We start from the raw sequence: 11,008 nt of genomic DNA, 5'->3' as shown, positions 1-11,008 counted from the left end.
GGAGGCGAAGTGAACGTAATGTAATAAAAATAGAACCGAAGAGGGCAGAGTCAGAGAGGATGCAAAACCCTTCACGGGGCAGGATGATTCATGGGGGTGCATTTTCTCGACTTTTGATGTCCAAAGGAAGGGCAGGGCTCTTGTTTTCAGCAGACCTGGAACTGCCCTTGCCCCCAGGACAGAGGCAGGAGGCATTCTGTTTTCAAAAGTATGCGGTTTAGAGGGGGCTAAGGACGGGGATGAAAGTACTGGGGCCCTGGAGTGATGCCCTGAGGCTGGGAAGTGGTGTGTGGGTGGGAGCCTGCTCCGTGAGGTCCACAGAGACAATGGGACCTCTGGGGATCAAGGTTGTGTGAGAGAGGTGGGGTGCATGAGAACTGGGTTGTGTGTGAGATTGCTTTTGTATGAGAGTTGTGTTGCGTGAAGGTTGAGTTGTGTGTGAGTTGGAGGTCTGTATGTTTTGATGACTGGGCCTGTGGTGGGGGTTGGTGATCGTGTGGGGAGGCATGGAAAGCAAGGGGCCCTTGGAAGTTGCTGAGACAGATCCCTGAGCCCAGGCTTCAGACGGGGATGCTGGGGCATTGTGACAGGCAACCGGCAGTCTTCTGTGAGGCACCGTTCATTTCTAATCCTCTCAGTCTGGTTTTTCCAGTAGTCATATATGGGTGTGAGAGTTGGACTGTAAAGAAAGCTGAGCACCAAAGAATTGATGGTTTTGAACTGTGGGGTTGGAGAAGACTCTTGAGAGTCCTTTGGACTGCAAGGAGATCCAACCAGTCCCTCCTAAAGGAAATCGGTCCTGAATATTCATTGGAAGGACTGATGTTGAAGCTGAAACTCCAATACTTTAGCCACCTGATGTGAAGAGCTGACTCATTGGAAAAGACCCTGATGCTGGGAAAGACTGAGGGCAGGAGGAGAAGGGGACGACAGAGGATGAGATGGTTGGATGGCATCACCGACTCAATGGACATGAGTTTGGGTAAACTCCAGGAGTCAGTGATAGACAGGGGGGCCTGGCGTGCTGTGGTTCATGGGGTCGCAGAGAGTCGGACATGACTGAGCAACTGAACTGAACTGAACAGTCTGGGCAGCTATAAGAGCAGCAAAATCTAACAGCACTTGTTGGCAAAAGTTTATAGCAGCATCCTTCACAACTGCCAAAAGGTGGACACATCCTTCAAGTGTCTATTGAAGGATGACTGGTAGGCAAGATGTGGTCCACCCACGGAATGGAATGTTATTCAGTCTTGAAAAGGAAGGGAATCCTGACACTGGTACACACAGATGAACCACAAGGTTGCTTTTCGTTACTCTGAGAGATGGGCTTCCCAGGTGGTGCTAGGGATAAAGAACCGTCTGCCAAAGCAGGAGACACAAGAGACACAGGGGTTTGATCCCTGGGTGGGGAAGATCCCTTGGAGGAAGAAATGGCAACCCACTCCAGTATTCTAGCCTGGAGAATCCCACGGACAGAGAAGCCTGGTGGGACACAGTCCATGGGGTCGCAAGGATTTGGACCTGAGTGAGCAATTGTTTGTGCGACTGAGCTATTGTCTGTGCGTGCACATGTGCTGAGAGGCAAAAGTTGGTGATAAAAGGGCAGACATCGAATGGTTCCACTTGCATAAGATGCCAGGATGAGTCAGATCCATAGAGACAGAAAGCAGAATGGTCGTTAGCAGAGGCTGGAGTGGACTTACTGTTTACTGGAAACAGAGTGGTGTTGAAAGAATTCTGGAGATGATGGTGGTGTAGACTTTGTACAACAGTGTGAATGTGCTGAGAGCCATTGCGTCGCTCACTGAAAAATGGTGAAGACGGTCAATTTTACGTGGTATTTTACCACAATAAAAGAAGTGAAAAGACAAGAAAAGGGCCTAATTTGTTGTAACTTTCAGAGTGAGAAGAGATATCTGGAAGAAAACTTCAGAAAACTGAGTTGGGGAAAATGGAGGGAAGCTTGGTTATTTCATAGGGCGTGAAGTGAGACCGACTGGTGGATTAAACCATAAGACATAGGATTTTCCTGGTGGTCGAGTGGTTAAGAATCTGCATGTTATTGCAGGGGACACAGGTTCCATTCCAGGTCCGGGAAGATTCCACATGCCCTGGGGCAACTAAGCTTGTGTACCACAGCTACTGAGCCTGCACTCTAGAGCCTGGGAGCCACAACTAGCCTGCGCCCTGCAACAAGAGTTGTTGTTTAGTTGCTCAGTTGTGTCCAACTCTCTGAGACCCCGTGGACTGCAGCACACCAGGCCTCTCTGTCCATCACCAACTCCCGGAGTTTACCCAAATTCATGTCCATCAATTAGGTGATGCCATCCAACCATCTCATCCTCTGTCGCCCCCTTCTCCTCCTGCCTTCAGTCTTTCCCAGAATCAGGGTCTGTTCCAATGAGTCAGCTCTTCCCAGCAGGTGGTCAAAGGATTGGAGTTCCAGCTTCAGCATCAGTCCTTCCAATGAATATTCAGGAATGATTTCCTTTAGGATGGACTGGTTGGATCTCCTTGCAGTCCAAGGGACTCTCAAGAGTCTTCTCTAACACAGTTCAAAAGCATCAATTCTTCAGCACTCAGCTTTCTTTAGAGTCCAACTCTCACATCCATACATGACTACTGGAAAAACCACAGCCTTGGCTAGACGGATCTTTGTTGGTAAAGTAATGTCTCTGCTTTTGAATATGCTGTCTAGGTTGGTCATAACTTTCCTTCCAAGGAGTAAGCGTCTTTTAATTTCATGGCTGCAGTCACCATCTGCAGTGATTCTGGAGCCCTACAAAATAAAGTCTGTCACTGTTTTCTGCAACAAAAGAAGCCACCACAATGAGAAGCCCGCACACCTCAAGGAAAAGTTGCCTCCACTGGCCACAACTAGGGAGAAGCCCCCAAACCCAGGGCAGCCGTCCCCCCCGCCCCCCCCGCCCCCCACCCCCTCCAGCCCAAAATTGACATAGAAACCAAATCTCATCAAAAGGAAGTTCCATCCTGCGCCGCCACCTTCCTCCATTCTGCTTTTGTGTGTGTTTGGAGCACCTTCAAGGAGACATTTATTTCTCTTTCCCGAGCAGGTGTGGGTGGGGGTGGGGGGCCGCTCAGCGGTTGCTGCTCCAGGGGTCACCCTAGGACCTGGCAGACGGGGGCTGGGCCTTCTTCAGGGTCGCTGCCCAGCCCCTTACTCAGCCTTCAGGTTGAGTTGGGTGTTTACAGTTGGGGAGTGCACTCTTTGCTCTCAGCCCCCGCCCAGGGTGGGGTGCCCCCAGATTCTCTACCAGAGGGGGAGATACAGTCTGAGTGACCCAGCCAGGGGAAGGTCAACTGGATTCAATACATGGAAATAAACAAATGCCTCCTCCTCCACAGCCTGTGGGGACACCAATGTGGTTGCAGAGAACACAGCTAGAGAAGGCAGAGAAAACCAGTCTGAAAAGTTTCCTAAAGGTGGGACTTCCTTGGCGGTCCAGAGGTTAAAACTCTGCACTTTCACCCTAGGGGGCCTGGGTTCTATACTCTTGGTTGGGGAAACTAGGATCCCACATACTGTGTGACATGGCCAAAAAGTAGGAAAAAAAAAAAAAAAAGAAAAAGGGTGGAGAAACCCCCAGCACCCACACGCCAAGGCAGGAGATGCAAGAGACTCCTGGTCCATCCCTGGGTGGGGAAGATCTCCTGGAGGAGAAAATGGCAACCCACTCCAGTATTCTTGCCTGGAGGATCCCAAGGACAAGAGGGGCCTGGTGGGCTGCAGTCCATGGGGTCGCAAGAGTTGGACTTGACTGAGTGACTGAGCACAAAGGCAATTGTAGGTTGAATTTGACAGCAAACTCGTTTCCCCAAGGTTTGTGTACCCAGCTTTACTTTTATATAATCGAGGGGGATCCTCCAGGCTCGGATTTGTACCCTAGCACTGTCAGGCTAGGGTGAGTTATTAGGACGGGGCTCTGAGGGGCAACCTAGACAGCATATTATGACCAACCTAGATAGCATATTCAAAAGCAGAGACATTACTTTGCCAACAAAGGTCCGTCTAGTCAAGGCTATGGTTTTCCAGTGGTCATGTATGGATGTGAGAGTTGGACCATAAAGAAAGCTGAGTGCCAAAGAATTGATGCTTTTGAACTGTGGTGTTTGAGAAGATTCTTGAGAGTCCCTTGGACTGCAAGGAGATCCAACCAGTCCATCCTAAAGGAAATCATTCCTGAATATTCATTGGAAGGACTGATGTTGAAGCTGAAACTCCAATACTTTGGCCACCTGATGGGAAGAGCTGACTCACTTGAAAAGACCCTGATGCTGGGAAAGACTGAGGGCGGGAGGAGAAGGGGATGACAGAGGATGAGATGGTTGGATGGCATTACCGACTCGATGGGCATGAGTTTGGGTAAACTCCGGGAGATGGTGATGGACAGGGAGGCCTGGAGTGCTGCAGTCCATGGGGTTGCAAAGAGTCGGACACAACTGAGCGGCTGAACTGAATAGAACTGAGCTGAGGGGCAGGCTGCAGGTCAACAGCCCCCGTCCCGTTGCACCCAGGGTACCCTTTCCTCTCCCTCCCTACAGCCTGGCCCATCCCCCACAGCCGCGTCTATTTCCATGTGGAAATCACAAGGACGAATCACAGACGCTCTGTGAGGCCTGGACCAGAGGGGCTTCTCCAGCAGCCCCAGAGCGTGTGGCCCACTTGCATTTCCTTATTCGAGGTCAGAGGTTCGAGCCTTGAACTTAACCTCCTGCGGCCACTGGGGGCCTGGTTGAAGCTTCCCCGGTTCCATCTGCAGCCGAGTCTTATTCCAGAGTCACTTCAAGGTGAGCTGCCCAGCTTTAAAGGCCTTTGATGTTTCGGCTGAAGCTCCTGTCCTATTTGAGGCACCTACCGATTCAACTGCCCGGGCCCTTTGGTTATAAATCTCTCTTCTCCTCTCACATTTCTGGGTGGATTTCTTTTTGGAGACTGTGTCCTATGACTCGCCTTTGAAATGAGAATTTATCAGCTTTAGAGGCTGTTCTCTTTGAATTGTCAGAATAAGAAACAAACTCTCTGAAGTACTTTCCGTAGCCCTAGGCCCATCACAAAAGTGGAGATGAACTCCCACACCCTGATCTGGGGACTATGTTTTATTCTAATTTTTCTCCAAAGAGAAGAAGGGCGCTTCTCACCTGTTTCTTCCATCTCAGACTGGCTGCTCAATCTCCCACTGTTATCCTGGTTCTCCACTTACTCTGTGTTTCTATGAGCCTCAGTTTCCTCACCTGTAAAGTGGGTACAATAGCTTAGGGCTGCTGAGAGTTTGTGAGTTTCTGTATGTGTAAGTACGTTATTAATTTAAAAATGCCCTACCTCTGTGACAACTTAGAGGGGTGGATGGGGTAAGAGGTGGAAGGGAGGCTTAAGAGGGAGGGGATATATGTATACCTATGGCTGATCCATTTCGATGTATGGAAAAAACCAAGACAATGTTGTAATTATCCTTCAATTAAAAAATGCTGTACCAATGGACATTACTTTTCTGCTAAAAACAGTCCGTGAGAGGATGGGGCATGTGTCTTTCTCTGGATTACTGACTGGCGGTGAGAATATATCTTGATCATGCTACCTTATCAAAGCATTTTAATAAATGAAGATCATTTCTCTCACCTCTGGTGGGCCTCTCTTCCTCTCTCCCACTTTGGTCCAGGAGGCAATGAAAACAGGTTTTCACTTATTTTTCTCTTTCCTGGTAGCCTGATCTGACTGCTGGAGCAGGATTCAAAGCTGTTTCTTCTTGAGCTGCCGTCATCTGCTCTTACAAGAATCAATAGAAGATGATGCTCCGGGCCTGTGAAGATCCTGAAAACTCAGACTGCCCTTGTCTTATGACCCACAGAAGCTGATGTGAATATTAAAGGCAGGAATTGTTTTTTTCTCCTGGGGAAGGTCATGGAGGCGAAAGAGCCAGAGAGTGGACTCAGCTCGGGGCTGGCGGGGACCGCTGGTCAACTCAGTGTCTGAGTGCACTCTGCAGTCCCAAGTCGTCTCTGCCTCCAGATACGGGATCTCGCCTCACGTCCAGCAGGTCTGGATTGTGTTCTCAGGAGCCCGGGGAAGTTAATATCTGCACAGTGGTTTGTTTAAAAGTTTGGATCTGACTGTGCGATTCAAGCCAATGTCAGACTTCAGCCAGTGGCTTTTGAGGCGGGGGGTGGTGGTGTGCAGGGGTGAGAAGTCATCCAAATATTGGGACACGGGAAACTTTTCTGTTGATTTTAATGCAATTTGTACAGTTTCCCAAGACTCTTGGCAGCTCAGTGGTGGCCTGATTCTTTGTGTAACATAAGGCTGTGTGGACGTGGCTAACAACGAGTCAGGAGCATGTGGCTCACTGACTTGGAGCCTGGACACAATTGCCAACTAACAATCTTGAGGGCATGGGTGGCTTAGGGACATAACGTGTCTCCCTGACCCTTGGAACTCTAGCTGGTTCTTCTTGAAAGTTACTGCCGTGGGTGGTCTCTGTGTGGAGAAGGCAGAGAAGGGTAAATGGTGTGAAAATTGTCCTCACACTTGGCTGGTGCCTCAGAAGGGTAGCTGTTGTGTAGAGAGAGGTTCTCTGCCATGAGTTGGAGGGCAAAGAAAAAGCTGTTACTAGACTGCCCAAGACTGATTGTTGGAAGGAGAGGTGGGGAAACCCAGAAAGTACCGGTGAAGTCCAGGAAGCCATGGACATTGCGACATCATGGCAGAGAGAGAATGAAATGGAAATTCCACTATTTAGGTAAAATCCAAGATTGGAATAATCATCAGTTCAGTCGCTCAGTCGTGTCTGACTCTTTGCGACCCCATGAACCGCAGTACGCCAGGCCTGCCTGTCTATCACCAACTCCTGGAGTCCACCCAAACCCATGTCCATTGAGTCGGTGATGCCATCCAACCATCTCATCCTCTGTCATCCCCTTCTCCTCCTGCCCTCAGTCTTTCCCAGCATCAGGGTCTTTTCCAATGAGCCAGCTCTTCACATCAGGTGGCGAAAGTATTGAGCTTCAGGTTCAGCATCAGTCCTTCCAGTGAACACCCAGGACTGATCTTTACAATGGACTGGTCAGATCTCCTTGCAGTCCAAGGGACTCTCAAGAGTCTTCTCCAACACCACAGTTTAAAAGCATCAATTCTTTGGTGCTCAGTTTTCTTTATAGTCCAACTCTCACATCCATACATGACCACTGGAAAGACCATAGCCTTGACTAGATGGACCTTTGTTGACAAAGTAATGTCTCGGCTTTTTGTCATAGGTTCACAGGAAGCTGCAAAAAAACTATACACAGGGAGGTACCCTGTACCCTTCACCCCTGTAACATCTCGCTTAATAATAGTGTAATAACAAAACTAGGAAATGAAGCAGAGTGCTTTTGAAACAGCTCGGTGACCCATCGAGATGATGAAATCACGGTTCTGTTGCAAAGATAGCATCGATATTTTCTTGAGCACCTACTATGTGCCCCTTAATATATGGGGCATTGGAAATGTAATCAGATCAGTATAGTACGACCTGGGAGGCTGACCTCAAATAAAAAATTATGCACATAATTCATGAATCATAGTTGTGCAAGTGCTATGATGAAAACAGAACCAGAAAAAGGTTGATTTCGTAAAAAGATAACTTTACACGTTTCCACGATGTTTTGTAATCTTATTTTAAGATTTGCCAAAGATTTTTTGGTAGCTGAAACTTTGAATTTTACTCCTTGTATTACATTTATTATAATTGTGTTCTTCTCTGGGCTTATTATTATTATTATTTTTCCAGTTTCTTCTTTTTTCCAGTCTGTGGAAGCCAAGTCTGTCTTGGAATGGGCATGATGGTTTTGCCCACAAATGGCCGCTTATGAGGGTGTTTTTAATGTACGTCAGCAATTTGGCTGCAGAGAAGGAATGAGACCTCGGAGATCTGCTCCTTAGTATCACGAACAATTAAGAGTGATCGCAGCAAAACTGACGGCTGCCAAGAGGGCGGGTTCTGGAATGTTGGCTTGTTTGGCGAGACCCTGAAACATCTTCTCGATTGCAAAGCTCGCTGCCTCTGGTTTCAGAGGGCAGCTCTGGTCAGCCGCACAGAGTTCATGTGCACAGGGTTCCTTCCTGTGGCTCAGCGATACGATCTAATTTAGAATCCTTAGGGTTCAAGTGAAGAGAGGAACAATTATACTTATGTTCCCTGTTGAACATAACAAGTGGTATCCAGGCAACTTGAGTGGAACACCCAGGAGGGAGCAACCCTCCCCACCTGCTTGGTAAACTCAGCGCAGGTGGTGGAAATAATACCTGGATAAATACCACCAATCACTTAGGACATTTCCTTTAGATCAACATTTGTCCTAGGAGGTGCTCAGGTCTCCTGGCTTTGGCCAAGCGAGCAGTGCATTTCAGACAAGAAGTGGAAATCAGAGGTTTGCCGGAAATGGCCAGGAGGAATGGGCTTTAAACTGCGGTGTGTACCATGGGGATCCTCTTCGGAGGTCAACTCCAGTTTTCTTGAGATGCAGTCTAGATACTCGCCCTAGGGGCAGGTGATATCCAGAAGTGCTGACGTTCCTTCCGTTCAAGTGGAGTGTCTTTTGTAGTTTCTCATTCCTCCTTGTCCATTCTGCCTCCCTGAGCCTTTCAGAATGCGCTCTTGGTGCAGAAACAAGATCTCCACTTCAGTTGTCGTGTTTGGCCACCTGGAAATTCCAGCCATTGGCCTTCAACATCACGAGGGAGGAATCTGTGAATTTAGAATCTGTGGCTCCAAACCTGACTTTCCTTCCCTCTACGGAGGAAATTGCCAGATCTTCTCTTAATGATAATCTTTTTTTGTTGAGACTGTCACTTTTATTATACATTTTAAATTGTAATTTTAAGAATGATTCTTCCCCCACCACCTCCAGCATGCTGGAATGGAATTTGGGATAATTTGTTATTTTAAAAGAATTCTGGTGGGTGGAGGACTGTGTTCTTGAGCTGGAAGCCTCATGTACTAATTACCCCTCAGGGTCTGGCATCAAGCTCTGGCCATATCAGTTCTCAGGGCACTTGTTGAGAACTTGTGACTGGGTGGTACAGGTGTTGAGAGCAGGGCTTTGGAGAAGATATATCTGATTCTCTCTCTCTTTTTTCTTTTTTTGACACTCCATGCAGCATGTGGAAATCAACCAGAAATGGAACCCAAACCCCTTGCTTTGGAAGAGCATAGTCTTAACCACTGGACCACGAGGGAAGTCCCAAGATATATCTGATTTTGAATCCTGCTTCTGTCATTTGATCTTCTGAGTTCTTGGACAGTCCACTGAATCTCTCCAAGCTTCTGTTTCCTCGTGTATAAGATGGGATTAATAAAACTGACCACACAGAGCTGTGAGAATTAAAGGAGATGATGCTTAACACCGTACACAGCGGCTGTGGTTCACCTTTCTCCCTGTTGAAGTGTGACCCCCATGGGATTAGGATATCTCTCATTCACTGCTGTATTCCAATGCCTGATACACAGCAGATGCTCAAGAAAATATCAGATTAATGAAAATGTGTTATAAGTTTTTCTATGATATAACTGCACAGAGGAAGAGAATAGTTTAAAGGTTTGAGGAACGTAGACATGAGACAATTATATTTGAAATATAAAACAATTGGAGGAAATTATTATTTTTTTTACCAACATGAGTTATGTATATGTATCTTAGTATTGGTCACTAATCCCACTTTTAAGTAGATTTATGATGTTAGCTAAGAAATCACTTCATGGGAAATAGATGGGAAACAGTGGAAACAGTGTCAGACTTTATTTTTTTGGGCTCCAAAATCACTGCAGATGGTGATTGCAGCCATGAAATTAAAAGACGCTTACTCTTTGGAACAAAAGTTATGACCAACCTAGAGAGCATGTTGAAAAGCAGAGACATTACTTTGCTAACAAAGGTCCATCTAGTCAAGCCTATGGTTTTTCCTGCGGCCATGTATGGATGTGAGAGTTGGACTGTGAAGAAAGCTGAGCGCCGAAGAATTGATGCTTTTGAACTGTGGTGTTGGAGAAGGCTCTTGAGAGCCCCTTGGACTGCAAGGAGATCCAACCAGCCCATCCTAAAGGAAATCAGTCCTAAATATTCATTGGAGGGACTGATGCTGAAGCTGGAACTCCAATCCTTTGGCCACTTGCTGGGAAGAGCTGACTCATTGGAAGAGACCCTGATGCTGGGAGGGATTGGGGGCAGGAGGAGAAGGGGATGACAGAGGATGAGATGGTTGGATGGTATCACCAAGTCGATGGACGTGAGTCTGAGTGAACTCCGGGAGATGGTGATGGACAGGGAGGCCTGGCGTGCTGCGATTCAAGGGGTCGCAAAGAGTCGGACACGACTGAGCGACTGAACTGAACTGAACTGAAGAAATCATTATTCATTTTTTTCAGATGATGTTTTTCTGGATTCCTGAGAGAACCTGATTCACACGTTTAAACATCTTTGGCTAATAAAAACATGTATTTAAAAGAATTATGGGTTTTGGAGCTACATATGGCGGGAGTGACCCCTCTTTTCCATTTCTTCTTTTTCCCCTGCCTTCTTTCTTGCTGTCTTTCTCTGCCTCCAAAACAAAACATTATAGTTCACTGAAATATTTCTGAGAATTAGGATGAGGGGAATGTTAGCTTCTCAGGGAAAGTTTAAAGTCAAAATAATGTTTTTTCTTTAGGAGTTGCTCAAGCTTTGTAATTCCATATGTAATCAGTAGTTTTTCTGCTCTCCAACTTGCTAAAATCTGGTGTCAATCTGGTTAGTCTGTTTGGAGCATGGATTCGTGTCTGACTCAGCCGAGGAGGCATTTAGTCAAACGCACATTGCGAAGGACCTCGTGGCTTTGCACGTTTGAAGGACAATTCTTCAACTCGCCACCAGGTGGCAGAGGTACTCCACTGAAGTTCACAACGGCTTTCGCTGAACTAGGTTTTGGCGCTTCTCTCTTTTCTGTCCTGGATGGTGAGCACTTTTCTGGATGCAGAAA

At 47.2% G+C, this 11,008-nt stretch overlaps 1 long non-coding RNA gene across 1 annotated transcript; it reads left to right on the top strand.

Moving 5' to 3' along the window:
- The first annotated feature begins 8,091 nt into the window (after nucleotides 1-8,091).
- On the top strand, nucleotides 8,092-10,500 carry LOC132658619 (uncharacterized). The gene is made up of 2 exons (XR_009598477.1): nucleotides 8,092-8,465; nucleotides 9,155-10,500. It is a non-coding gene; the product is annotated as an uncharacterized LOC132658619 (long non-coding RNA).
- The last annotated feature ends 508 nt before the right edge of the window (nucleotides 10,501-11,008 follow it).

The sequence above is a fragment of the Ovis aries genome, chromosome 1 (genome assembly GCF_016772045.2).
Source record: "Ovis aries strain OAR_USU_Benz2616 breed Rambouillet chromosome 1, ARS-UI_Ramb_v3.0, whole genome shotgun sequence".
Lineage (NCBI taxonomy): Eukaryota > Metazoa > Chordata > Mammalia > Artiodactyla > Bovidae > Ovis > Ovis aries.
Note: the sequence above shows the minus strand (reverse complement) of the source record. Positions and strands in the feature narration are given on the sequence as shown.